Source organism: Scylla paramamosain, unplaced genomic scaffold (genome assembly GCF_035594125.1).
Source record: "Scylla paramamosain isolate STU-SP2022 unplaced genomic scaffold, ASM3559412v1 Contig21, whole genome shotgun sequence".
In the NCBI taxonomy this organism is placed as follows: domain Eukaryota; kingdom Metazoa; phylum Arthropoda; class Malacostraca; order Decapoda; family Portunidae; genus Scylla; species Scylla paramamosain.
The window spans coordinates 982,048-995,000 of record NW_026973686.1 but is presented as its reverse complement, the minus strand read 5'-3'; positions in this window follow the sequence as shown (position 1 = coordinate 995,000).

Here is a 12,953-nt window from a genome sequence, read left to right as displayed (position 1 = left end):
ACGGCATATACGGTGGCAGCATCAGCAGCACCAACAGCACCAGAAGATACATTGCCTTACGTCAAACTGCATGGCACGGTCGTGATTGTGTGACCCATCAAACAATTAGGTACGGTCATGGACTTTTACTTACGAATGACATTATTTTACTGTGATGGCACTCGGCCGGTGTCTGTCGCTCACACAGACACTAGTCTTGGATGTGATTCGTTTGATTATTTTTTGACTCTACAGATACACACAATGGTGCATACCCACACAGTATTAACACAACATTTTGTGGGTCTCGGACTTGATTTTAAGCTATCTTTCGCTTAAAATAATTCAGTTTGCAGTGGAGTTATTTCCCCTCATGTTTTCATTCAAAGTAGTTGGAGAGGTAGGGGGATTTTCCGGTCATTTAAAATCTGGTTTATCTGAGAGGCCATGTGAAGTCCCACATACATTTTTCTGCCTTACTTAGGCTTGTTAGAAGTAGGAGAATCATGAGTACTACTTACTTTCTCTCACAAATTATCAGTGTACTGAATTTTCACCTTTAGTTCTTGTTACCTGGAAGCAGTGTAGCACCATTTGTATAGAGACTGCATCCATAGACCAAAAAATCCGCTCACTTTCAGCCTTGCAACATTTCATTTCCCTAATACAAACATTACACGAGAAATAACTTAGTCTTGTCTCACCCCTGCTTCTATAGCAAATTCTCATCTGACTTCCCATAGCTACATCCTCACATAAGCACTCATATTTTGACATGTAATATACTTCCTTTCATCACTTAGCTGACTCTTCCCCCGCAGTAACTGGTATTTCTCCCTGCCTGCACAGTTGGCCCCATATCTGGAAGATCCACTCTACTGCTACATTTTCGCTACATATGCTCTTTGCAGTTATTTTATATAGGCATTGTTACGACCTCAAATTCCACCCCTCTCACAGCTGCCACTGACCTGGTCAGCTTTCTTAGACTACCATCTACGTAATCTAGTGCGGGGTTCAACTACAGGTTATAGGATCCTTCTTGTCTCCTGCTCCCTTTAAACGAACGGTCGCAACACCAGGCTCAGCCCATCTTACGGCTACTACTATCTCAGGTCAGCCTTCCTAAACTGCCAAGTTTAGGAAGGCTAGTGCAGGGCTCACAATCACCTTTACAGAGTTCTTCTGGTCTCCTGTGGTGAGTTAAACAAATGAGGTTGTCAACCAGTTTCACCTCCCACATGTAAGGGAATATTGCAACTGCCAAAGAACTCCAACCAGCTGAGAGAGAATCGAAACTCACGTTCTAGGAGGTACAGCTGAGACAAGGGACAAACGGTTATGAGGACTGAAATATTCTATGAGCTTCCGCCCTCATGAAACAACAAAATCACCCACGGTTATAGAATAAATGGGACTGCCCGAGGAGGAAGCAGATGCCACTACCCAACAGAAAAATTATCATCCTCTGGGTCCAAAGCTCTTAACAAAACTTTGAAGCCCAGTAGCATTTAACAACACAAAAAGACTATAGTATAAACACAAGACACCAAGTATGGACGGGCAGAGGAAGCTCGTCATTACCTCAAATTTGACTTGGCATGCTACACTCGGTCAAAACACTACTATGTCAGGGATGGTGACAGGGGCCGCTAACTCATATAGAGTACTATCTAATCCACGCTCTCTAAACTGTACAAATGTATTCCTATTCCGTGCCAATGTCAAGCAGTGACTCGAAGGGAAAAGGGACAGAGAATTAGTACATTCCCTCATTCCCTCATTCGTTCTAACTTCGCCCCACAGAGATTGGTATTAAAAAAATAAAATAAAATAACTATGAGTAAACAGCTGAGCTCGGATAGATTCTGATTCCCCTGTTTGCAAGACGAACTCTTCAACTATATAATGTGTGGGACTCAATATGAAAGCACAACAGGAAGTAAGGAAATTTAAATAGAGAAGTGGATTATCTATATATGGAGAATCTTACAGGCATTCATCGTGCCTCTTGCACCTACTTTCTTCGTCCCACTCTCTCTCTCTCTCTCTCTCTCTCTCTCTCTCTCTCTCTCTCTCTCTCTCTCTCTCTCTCTCTCTCTCTCTCTCTGTCTTTCTCTCTCTCTCTCTCTCTCTCTCTCTCTCTCTCTCTCTCTCTCTCTCTCTCTCTCTCTGGCAGGAACTGTGGAACACAAAGGAAGACAGGAAAACTACTAGAGTAACTGAACTCCAGTAGGTGAGCTTATAACACATATTAGCTGACACTTCAATAGACACCTTACTTAATAACATAATTTGTTTTTATCCTTGTGGCCTTAGTGGTGAATTGTTTAATTATTTTACACTTTAGTGAGCAAATGAATACTTTGTGTAAAATATTTTTGTCTGAGAAATTACAGCTTGTGTTTTCTTTTAGTAAAGCTCATTTTCATTTCATATAATAATTATATAATTTCATGTGATTAATATTTTTACTAATCATTCATAACAACTCATTGTACTCTTCCTTTTATTCTGTTAGTGTTGTAATGTTAGTAATTAAGTGTTAGTAACGTAATCTCCTCGAAGTTTTCTAGACTTACAAGAAAGTTATATTAATACAGCATCAGAAATCTATCTTATTGCATAGCCCCTCTATGTAAAAAAAAAAAAAAAGAAGAATTAGAGTAATTAGCTGGAGAATTTGAGCAATTGCATATTGCTCAGGCTGTATCCCCCCGCGTTAGAAGATAATGAGTTTTTTGAGCCGAGTAATGTGGAGGATGAGTCTAGCGAGAGTGATGACAACCGTGATCTAAGGAGTGGTACTCGACACCACCGACTTCCTAAAGGAACCATGTCTAAATTACCTATTAACATCATTTCTACAGCAAATATTACAGCCACTACCTCCCATGGTACTAGTGCTGGACCACAACTCACCCAAGGTGCAATGAGAGTACCTCTTAAAGTACTCTCTGCCATCATTGATGTAGTCCCATTTTCGGGAACAGATTCAGGGTGCTGAGCCCGAAAATGTATTGCTCAGTGCGAGAATGTAATTACTCAAGCTAGTATCTTTGAGTAGGATGATAAAATTTCTTTTGTCAGATGAAAACTTCAACCTGGCTCTCTGGCCATTATTTAAAGGACTCAAGTACATTCACAGAGCCAGCAGAGGATAAGGACTATGGTGCATTTAAAAATCACTTCCTGCAAACCTCTGACGATTATGTCAAAACTCATGTGGTCCAGGGTATAAATGCAGTCTGTGAGAGCCTTGCTCAGTCCACTTTCGCGAAAGGAAGACTCGAGGCACAAGTCATTGCTAGTCAAACAGCTGCAGATATTGTAAGAATCCAAAGTGACAGTGGGTGGATTAATCAAGACACCCTCATTGTCAAGATTTTTTTTTTTTGTGGGAGGGGGGATATTTTTTCCTACATTCTAGTTTTAAAGGCTGAGACTTTCCCTAGAATTAAAATTTAAGCGTGGTAACAATTTCCTTGAGTTTTATAAAAAAAAAAAATAGGTGAAAGCGCGAAAAATGCTCGTTATACTGCGTCTATCGTCGCCGCCACTCGACCAGCATCTCCTGGATAAGATCCAGATGTAGAGTCTTATGCCGCTGCGGTCAGAGACAACACAGCTGTGCTAACGTGTCATCATTGCAATAAACCCGGACACACAGCAAACAGGTGCTTTATCAAACAGAAGGACAAGAAAAAACTGAGGAAAACAACACAACCCAGTGTCAATCCTCAGCCCTCGGTAGCTGTTTTAGTTCCAGCTTCAAGGGCAAGGAATGATGCCACTCTTCGTCCTAAGAGGGCCTCAGTAGCTGACCGAATAGTTAACAGTAGCAACATTCGGGGAAATGCTACTGCATCTGGTGTAGTTGCTAAATACTGCCGTGTGCACAACATTAGCACCCATTCTACTGATGAGTGTAACGCGGTGGAAAACTTGCAACAAAGGGTACAGACACAACAAAGGACTAGTGGCGCTTCAGTAGGTACCCAGCCGGGGGAAGCCACAAGCCCCGTCCACACCAAACCAGGTTAAACATCAAGAGAACATAGTCGCAGGTGAGAATTGCTGAGCCAGCAGGAAAGGCGATTCACGCTTCTCTAGTTGCTGCCTGTACTCAGACGAGCGCAATGGTTCTCCCTGTACAAGAAGGGTTTTTGAAGGCTTAATTTACCGTAGACATTGACGCGTCGGTAAATGTGCTGTCGGAAAAATCCTATTTAGCCCTAAAAAGCGCGTTGCGTGGCGGACGTTTGCTTCTGAAACCCACTAAAACCAAGTTATTGGGTGTTTCCCAAACCCCTCTTAAAATATTGGGTGTTGCTACCCTATTGAGCTAGATAAGAACTGCAAGGTTATGAGAATGGATTTTTATGTTATAATGATTATTATTATTATCATTATTATTATTATTATTATTATTATTATTATTATTATTATTATTATCATTATTATTATTATTATTATCACTATTATTATTATTACCTATTATTTTTATTTCAGCTTGCCTTCAGATGGGCTTATAGGTTAAAGACGAACCACATTGGAGAAGATTGGAGAAGATTAGAGTGAGATATTTTAAGGCGATGGATACCCAACTGACAGTTCGCCTGAAATAATTTATGAAAGAGACATCACAACTGGTTGGAAATCAATTAAAGCCATGGTAATAGGTAATCATTTAATTCCTGACCGTACCGCTGTCCATATACCATTATCCATTCCAAATATTCCCATAGGATGTGATGTTTGCCTGGAAGGCCCCAGATGAATGGGTAGATTAGCTGTGGAGCTTACATTAAACACAGTCCATGAGGACAGTCAGACCACTGTTCTTGCAGTAAATACTTCTGGTGGTCCGATAAGATTTGAACAAAAAGAGTATTTGTTACTCGAGCTTTAGTGAATGATCAAAAGATTTTGCCTGAGGCTGCTTGTCTCGCTTCGGTGCATGCATATATCAACCGGTGACATCGAACAAAGTATGGGCCCCCTACCCTTAGTTAATTTGTCAACGTCGTGGACTACCCGGAGTCAAAACATTCGTTGCTGGAACTCCTGCGACGTGATTGCATTAGCCAGGGAATCCTTGGGGAGCACTCACAACGCTCAACATACGTCAAACTCAAACCAGATACACAACCCGTCTATATCCAGGCGTATCGTCTTCCTCATAGCCAGCGCAAAGTTGTAGACAAACAAATAAAATAAATGTTAAAATAAGGGGTTATTCAGCATTCCCAATCTCCTTCACTTTTTTGTACCCAAAAAGGATGGCACTTATCATCCTGTAATTGATTTTAGACAGGTAAATAAAGTCACTGAAGATGATCGATATTTTCTTCCTGCCCTGAAGGATCTTCTTATGTCTTTAGGATGAGGAGACTGTGTTTTCAGTAACCTAGACTTATTGAGTGGCTACTGGCAGGTACCCCTGGCACCTGAGTCCAGGGAAATAACGCATTCAGCAGACCTAAAAGATATTTTGAATGGTTACGCATGCCTTTCGGATTAAAATCTATACCAATTATCTTCCAGAGGATAATGAACACCTTATTCGCGTCCATGATTGGTGAAAATGTTTATGCCTACCTGGACAGCTTGATAATCTTCAACGAAGATACTAACTCTCACCTCACCAGATTAGAATCGGTCTTGCTAAGAGAAGAAGACGGACTAAAGGCAAAATGATTCAAATGTGATTTCCTGCGTAAATCCATCCCCTTTTTAGGGCACGTAGTTGATGTTAATGGTATTCGCACTATGGATGATAAAGTTAAGGCAGTTAAAAACTTTGCAACCCCTAAAACTGTAGATAATGTCCGATCCTTCTTACGGTTATGTGGATACTACAGATCATTTGTCAAAGGTTCTCCCAGCATGGCGTCGCCTTTAATTACTATGTTAAAGAAGGCCGTACCTTTCCAATGAAATGCTGCCCAGGAATAAAGTTTTCATAGCCTTAGGTTTACTCTCACCAACTCACATGTTCTCGCCTTCCCGGATTATACAGCTCCACTTATTATTATGTACACGGATGCTAGTGCGATGGGTCTTGGTGCAGTATTATAACAAACAGACGAAAGGGGCAAAAACAGAGTCATAGGCTAGGCTAGTAAAACTTTAAATTCCACTGAGTCTAATTACTCTGTGGCTCATCAGCAAGCAGTCGTTATCGTTTGGGCTTTAAAATTTTAAAAGATAAAATATTTCAATATCCAGTAACTATTTGTACTGATCATACAGCTGTCACTAAACTTTTCGAGGGCAAAAAACTCGGGTAGACTCGCTCGTTAGGATGTAACTATCCAAGAACCGCTCAACGTGCCAGGTCGAGCCAACAGAGTGGCTGATTCGCTTTCTCATAACGTACCTATAGGATCAGTAACACCTCAGACACCACCAATAAAAAAAAAATAAATAAATAAATCGCAATACAGGAACTGGCAACCCCTCAATACCAACGTGATGTATGGGGTAAAATTGTTCATCAACCTGAACTATGGGATGAGGTCAGTCTTCCTATATTAAAAATACCTATATCATAATTTTTATTCAACAATGATGGTCTCCTTTGCTGCTACTGGCAGGATAAGCGCTACCCAGTAACATAAATAGTAATTTCGGAGGATTTTTTACCATCTTGCAACTGGTACATGATTCCTCTGTTGCCGGTCACCCGGGAAGGATCGTACTTTAGCTGCTGCACGTGTACATTATTATTGGCCAACTATGCGTGTAGACATTGAAAAGCATGATGAACTGTGAACTAAATACGCACAGAATAAAGGAATGGTGCTGAAGCCTGCACCGATTCTTGAGTATCTTTTACCCACAAAGCCCTAGGATGTGGTGCGGATAGTCCTTTTGCAACTACCTCTTAGCAATCAGGATTCTGATGGCGTTGATCATTTTTTCTCGCTACGTTGTACTAGCGTCCCTGAAAGAAAAGACTGCAAGCTATTCCTGGTTTACCCAACACCTCGAGTTTTATTAAGTGAGAAAGGAACTGAGTTCCGCAATGCACTACTATCAGAAATATGCAGTCAGTACAACATAACACACACATATATAACAACTCACCATCCTGCGAGCAATGGATTAGTAAAGCGTTGCAATAGAAAAATCCTTGAAGTGCTGCGACCAGTGGTAGAAAATTTGTTAGACACCTGGGAAGATTGGTTAACATATGTTGCCTCCTGCATAAATGACAACGTTTGTGAGTCAGCAGGACATTATCCCCATTATATTGCGTATGGACAGAAGTTGAGGCTCCTGTATGATCTCAACAAACCTCAATATCCTGTGTATAATGAGGATGACTATGGAAAAGCTCTTTTTCAAGTTTTCTCGGACATCCATAGGGAGGTGAAAACGCGATTCAAGAGTCAAAAACGGCCATGGCTGTAAAGCAACATAAACATGCTTCTCCAGTAGAGCTACAGCTAGGTAACTCAGCAATGATTCAGGTCCCCGAGAGGCGTTCTAAATTATCTCCTAAATTTGAAGGGCCTCGTCTCGTCCTTAAACGCCTCCATGGCAAACAGCCTTGCAAGGACCAAAAGGTCTGTTGCTGTTTGGCTTTCCTTTGTATTCCTTTGTATGGCAGTAAATTTGAAGTTTTTGATCCAGTGTTTAATAAGGTAGAATTGGCGAATAATGACAGACCAACATTTAAGCGAACGTGAGCTTAGCCGAAGCTACTTCCCTTTCGCGAGCTATGTGTCTTGATTCTCCTACACATACTCAGAACTACAATTTGCGAAATCGTACTAACTTACTTGCTTAAATATTCCTTGGTGGAAGACTACTTATGGATCAGATATCCATACACCGACTTCATTGAAATATCCCAAAAAATTGTTAGAATTAGTAGATTAACTAGCATTTTCCATAAATGACTTGGGAAACGAACACTCTAATAACCAATACCATGACAGTCTCAAACATTTACCTGGTGACAGACTCAAGTTTGTAATAGATACTGTTTTGGATGCTCTGAAGACCTGATGAGACCTTTACGACTGTTCAACGTTCCAAGATAGGGCTGGTAGATGGAAATGAAAAAAAAAACTATCTCGCACGGTTTTCGGAACTACCTTAGATAGTGATGTAAAGAAATTACAGAATCGTTATACCGAGTTGGTTGCAGCAGCTATGTCAACAAATAGAATAGTTCAATTAGATTTCAACAATATTGAACGCTTGAATCATAAGGTACATACCATGCTTAATTACACTAAACAACTTCGGAGTTCCATTACTGAAGCTTTTGCTAGGTTACAAAAGCATTATATTTTTCACGAAGTTTCCGTATTACTTTCTGCATTGGAAACCTGTTACCTCTATCATGCATACTAATGAATTTATTATCAGCAATGTAGTAGATGCTTCCCGTGGTGGGGTGACTTCGTTTTTGTCTGTTAAGGATTTATTGTATGTCTTAACTTTGGCACAGGGTAATTTCTCCCTTTCTACCTATATTTACTGGAACAAATATCCTTCATTAATATCTACTCTTTAGTTCCATGCTCGTTTCAGATGCAATTGTGGTCCAAATTCCTTTTCGATCACACAGGGTCTACAATGCATATCACATTGAACTGTTCCCTTTTAAGGTAAATACTACCATCCTAACTTTAAACCTCGCACGGTCGACCACTCGTCCTTGAATTCGCTGACGGTCTTCAGTATTTTGTCGGGGATGTTTACGATTTTTTTTTTTTTTTATTACAAAACAGAACAAGTAGGCCTTTATTTTTCTCCGACATCAGTTTTGCCTTTGTACCATTAACGAAAACCGACGTGTGCGAGCTATCATTGATACATAAGGTTGCTTCGAGGAGTTTGTCTGTGCCTTTATTCCATTTATCTCCAACACCTTACATTTATAAAACCTTGATGGGTCGTCATTACTTCCTCTTTCTTGAACCCATGTCTGTCTCTGTGAAATATGCGAAGGGTCGTCACTCTTCCACAGTGTCATGACACTTTTCCATTCCAAATCTGTGCTCCTTAATTTCTTCCATTCATTCATTCATTCATTCATTCATTCGGAAACACTACACCAGGATATTATGCCAAAGATTTTCAAACGAATCTGTACCTCAAAAGCTAATATTTCCACTGTAAAGTATGTCACCAGCTCTATTTTGCAAATTTCTCTGACTTAGAGTCAGCTGTCCATGATTCCTTACCTTCCTACTGTACTGACTTCAATTATTTTGTTGCCCTTGGACAACACCTCTCTTATATATATATATATATATATATATATATATATATATATATATATATATATATATATATATATATATATATATATATATATATATATATATATATATATAAGCTAGGAGCAGTAGTATCAGTAGTAGTGGTGGCGAAGGTGGTGGTTGTAGTATGCAGTATTAGTAGTACTAATAGTAGTAGTAGTAGTAGTAGTAGTAGTAGTAGTAGTAGTAGTAGTGGTGGTGGTAGTAGTAGCAGTAACAACAACAAGAACAGCAGCAGTAGCAGCAATAATCCAACGCCCATCACACTCTGGGACGTCCGGCACCGTGGCAGTCTGAGCTCATGCCGTGTTCTGGTGTCGATGTTGTGATGCATACGAGAATATTCTATGGCTACTGGCTAGTTATGCAATGCATTATAAACAAAGACAGGAGTGCAGCAGGCTATGAAGTCATCTAATTTCAATAAATAGTTGTTTCTAAAGTATGGATCAGTGTGTTCATACTTGCAACCAAAATACATAATTCTTAATATTTTATTTTATTCTTTTTCTGTGTTACAGATTTTGTAGAAATATGTAACATGCCCCTCCCCATATTGCTGTACAATAGAGTAAGTGTGGACAGGCCAATAATAATAATAATAACCTTAAGAACTTAATTTTTCTTTCTCTGTGTACTTCTAAGCTGTTGATCTTAACGGTTATATTAGTAATTTGGTTATGTGTCCTAGTATGTGATAACATGTAGTGATTTTTGTCAATATTGAATGTAAATTTGTTACTATTAATCCAGTTATATACATGGACGAGTTCACTGTTTATAGTACCTTGTAACTCTCTGAGATCTTGCCCACTAATATATATCTTAGTGTCATCTGCAAATAAAAGGAAATCTAATTTCGTGCTACATCTTACTAAATAATTTGTATAAACCAAAAAGAGCAAAAGCTCCCAATACTGATCCTTGTGGAACTCCATGATGGATTGTTGTTAGAGATGACTCATGATCATTTGTACTTAAATATTGCCTCCTGTCACAAAGATAACTTTCAAACAATTTGTTAGCAGTGCCTCTATTCACATCAGTAGATAACTTTTCCAGTAAGATGGTGTGCGAGATCGTGTCAAATGCTTTAGCTAAGTCACAAAAAAGTGTTATCTGGTACATCTTGTTATCAAGAGTGTTATAAAATGACTGACACAGTTTATGTAACTCTGTTGAATATTCTGATCTAAATCCATATTGGTCATTAGTTAGTATGTCATAATGGGTTAAGTAGTCTCTTCAGTGCTTGACCATTACTTTTTCGAATATTTACTAAATGTTGTTAGCATTGAAATTGGTCTAAAATTGTGTGGTAGTGTATTTATACTTTTCATGAAAACTGGAATAACTTTGGAAACTTTTAACTGGTTGGGAAAAACAGTCTTCAAATTACCTGTTAGTAATGTGTACAAAAAAAAAAAAATGCTATAATTTCTGCACATTCTTTGACAATTTTAGGGTGAATATCGTCATGGCCGGATGAGGTAGACTTCAGCTTCTTTATAATTTATCTACTTCTCCTACTGATGTTGGGGATAAATACATAGAGTGATGGAGAGGTTCGGGTAAGAATTCTCCAAATGATCTCGCTTATGGAGGTAAGTTTTGTGCCAGTTGTTCGGCAACATCATTGAAAGACGTGTTAAAACCATTGGCAATTTTTTGGTTGTCAGTCATTGATTCCCCGTCAAAGGTCAAATGTGATGGGAGTTTGGATCTCTTTGCATCTTCCCATAAGATCATTAATTACATCCCATGTTTTCCTGTTATTACTAGCATTTGATTTTAGTGTCTCACTGTAGTACTTGTTTTCAGCTTCCCTATTTACTGTCGTGTGCATGTTCCTGTATCTTTTAAACTGCCTTGTGTATGTCAAGGGCCACCTCGCAGATAATTTTTTGTAATTTATTGCGTTGCTTTATTGACTGCCGTATGGCTGAAGCAATGTAAGGCTTGCCCGCGTGAGCTTCTTTAATTCTATATTCCTTAATCTGAAAATTCCTACCATACAACATAGTAAATGAAGTCATATATTTATCAAAATCATCATCAACACCTCTTAAGTTCATTTCCTCTTCCCAGTTGTAATTAGTCAATTCTAACTTAAATACGTCAATGCAATCCTTATTAACAATTATTTTACGTACTACTTGATTTTTATCTTTTTTACTCTTTGCTTTAAAACAAATTAAGATTGGAAAATGGTCTTTTATATTTGTATTAATAATTCCGCTCTTCAAACAATTATTCAATTGTTCGTCGAATCGTTTGTCCAAACATGGTCAGTTAGCATGGCAGGATGTTCCGTAACTCGAGTTGGCTTAAGGATAGATGGAAACAGAATGAGAGCAAAAAATATTTATCAATTCCTTTATATTGTCGTTTTCATAATTAAGGAAATTAATATTAAAATCCCCCACTGTATGACATGGAATGTGTAAGTTCCAAGAACAAAGGGATATGGAGTTACCTTTATAAATAACGACTGTAGAAATGGCAGCTGTAAAGACATGTTATTCATTGGTTAGACACGTTATTCATTGGTTAAACACGTTATTCATTGTTTAGACACGTTATTCAGAGAAAGAGAGAGAGAGAGAGAGAGAGAGAGAGAGGATGTGGTGGAAGTTGCCAGCGATTTACATATAACCATAACCTGAAAACAACAATTAAATCTTTAGGTCCTTGTACAGCTGAATTACAAGAAGGAGGAGGAAGCTTAGACAAAACTGTAGGGATGGAGGCAAATTTATTTATTTTTTTATTTGCACCGATATTCTGTTCACACACACACACACACACACAAGTGCACACACGCGAATTCCGGACTTAACATCTCTCATTCTTTCTTTTTCTTTATTTTTTTTATTTCGATAAGCAAATGTTAACGGCCCTTCATTAATAGAAAACCCAGAAAGGTAGTACAGAAGAAGGAGGAAGAAGGGGGGAAGGGTTTCCTTCTCCTCCATTTCTTATTCCTCCTTGTGCCTAGATACTGAGTCTTGAGAAACGCATCTCGTGTGTGTGTGTGTGTGTGTGTGTGTGTGTGTGTGCTCAGGCAATACTGTAGAGATAGAGGCGAACTCGTGCACGCACGAGAGTTCCGTACTTGGAATCTCTTTCTTTTCTTTTTTTTTTTTTTTTTAATAAGTAAATGTTAACGGCCCTTCATTAACAGAAAACACAGAAACGTAGTACACAAGGAGGAGCAAGAATAGGGAGGGGGCTTCCTCCTGCATTTCTTATTCCTCGTTGTGCCTAGATACTGAGTCTTGAAAAGCTTATCTCTCGTGTGTGTGTGTGTGTGTGTGTGTGTGTGTGTGTGTGTGTGTGTGTGTGTGTGTGTCACCAGCCTGACTCCGCCTACCCGTCTGTCCCTGCAAACGGGTTTTTTTCTTTACCGGAACAGAACAGCCACGTTGACAGTATCTTTTGTTGACGTATGTGATCAACTACTAATACCACTTGTATTGAAAATAGCGACAAAAATACGTGGCAGGTATTCATGGTAGAAACTGTAGCAAGTGGAAGTTTAAAAGTTCCAAAATGATCTTCGGCCTTGACACCACTTTGTGCTCCTGTCTTGACACCCCCGTCAGGACCTCGCTCTCCCTCCCATCATCATCATCATCATCATTATCATCATCATCAGCAGCAGCAGCAGCAGCAGCACTGCCACTACCG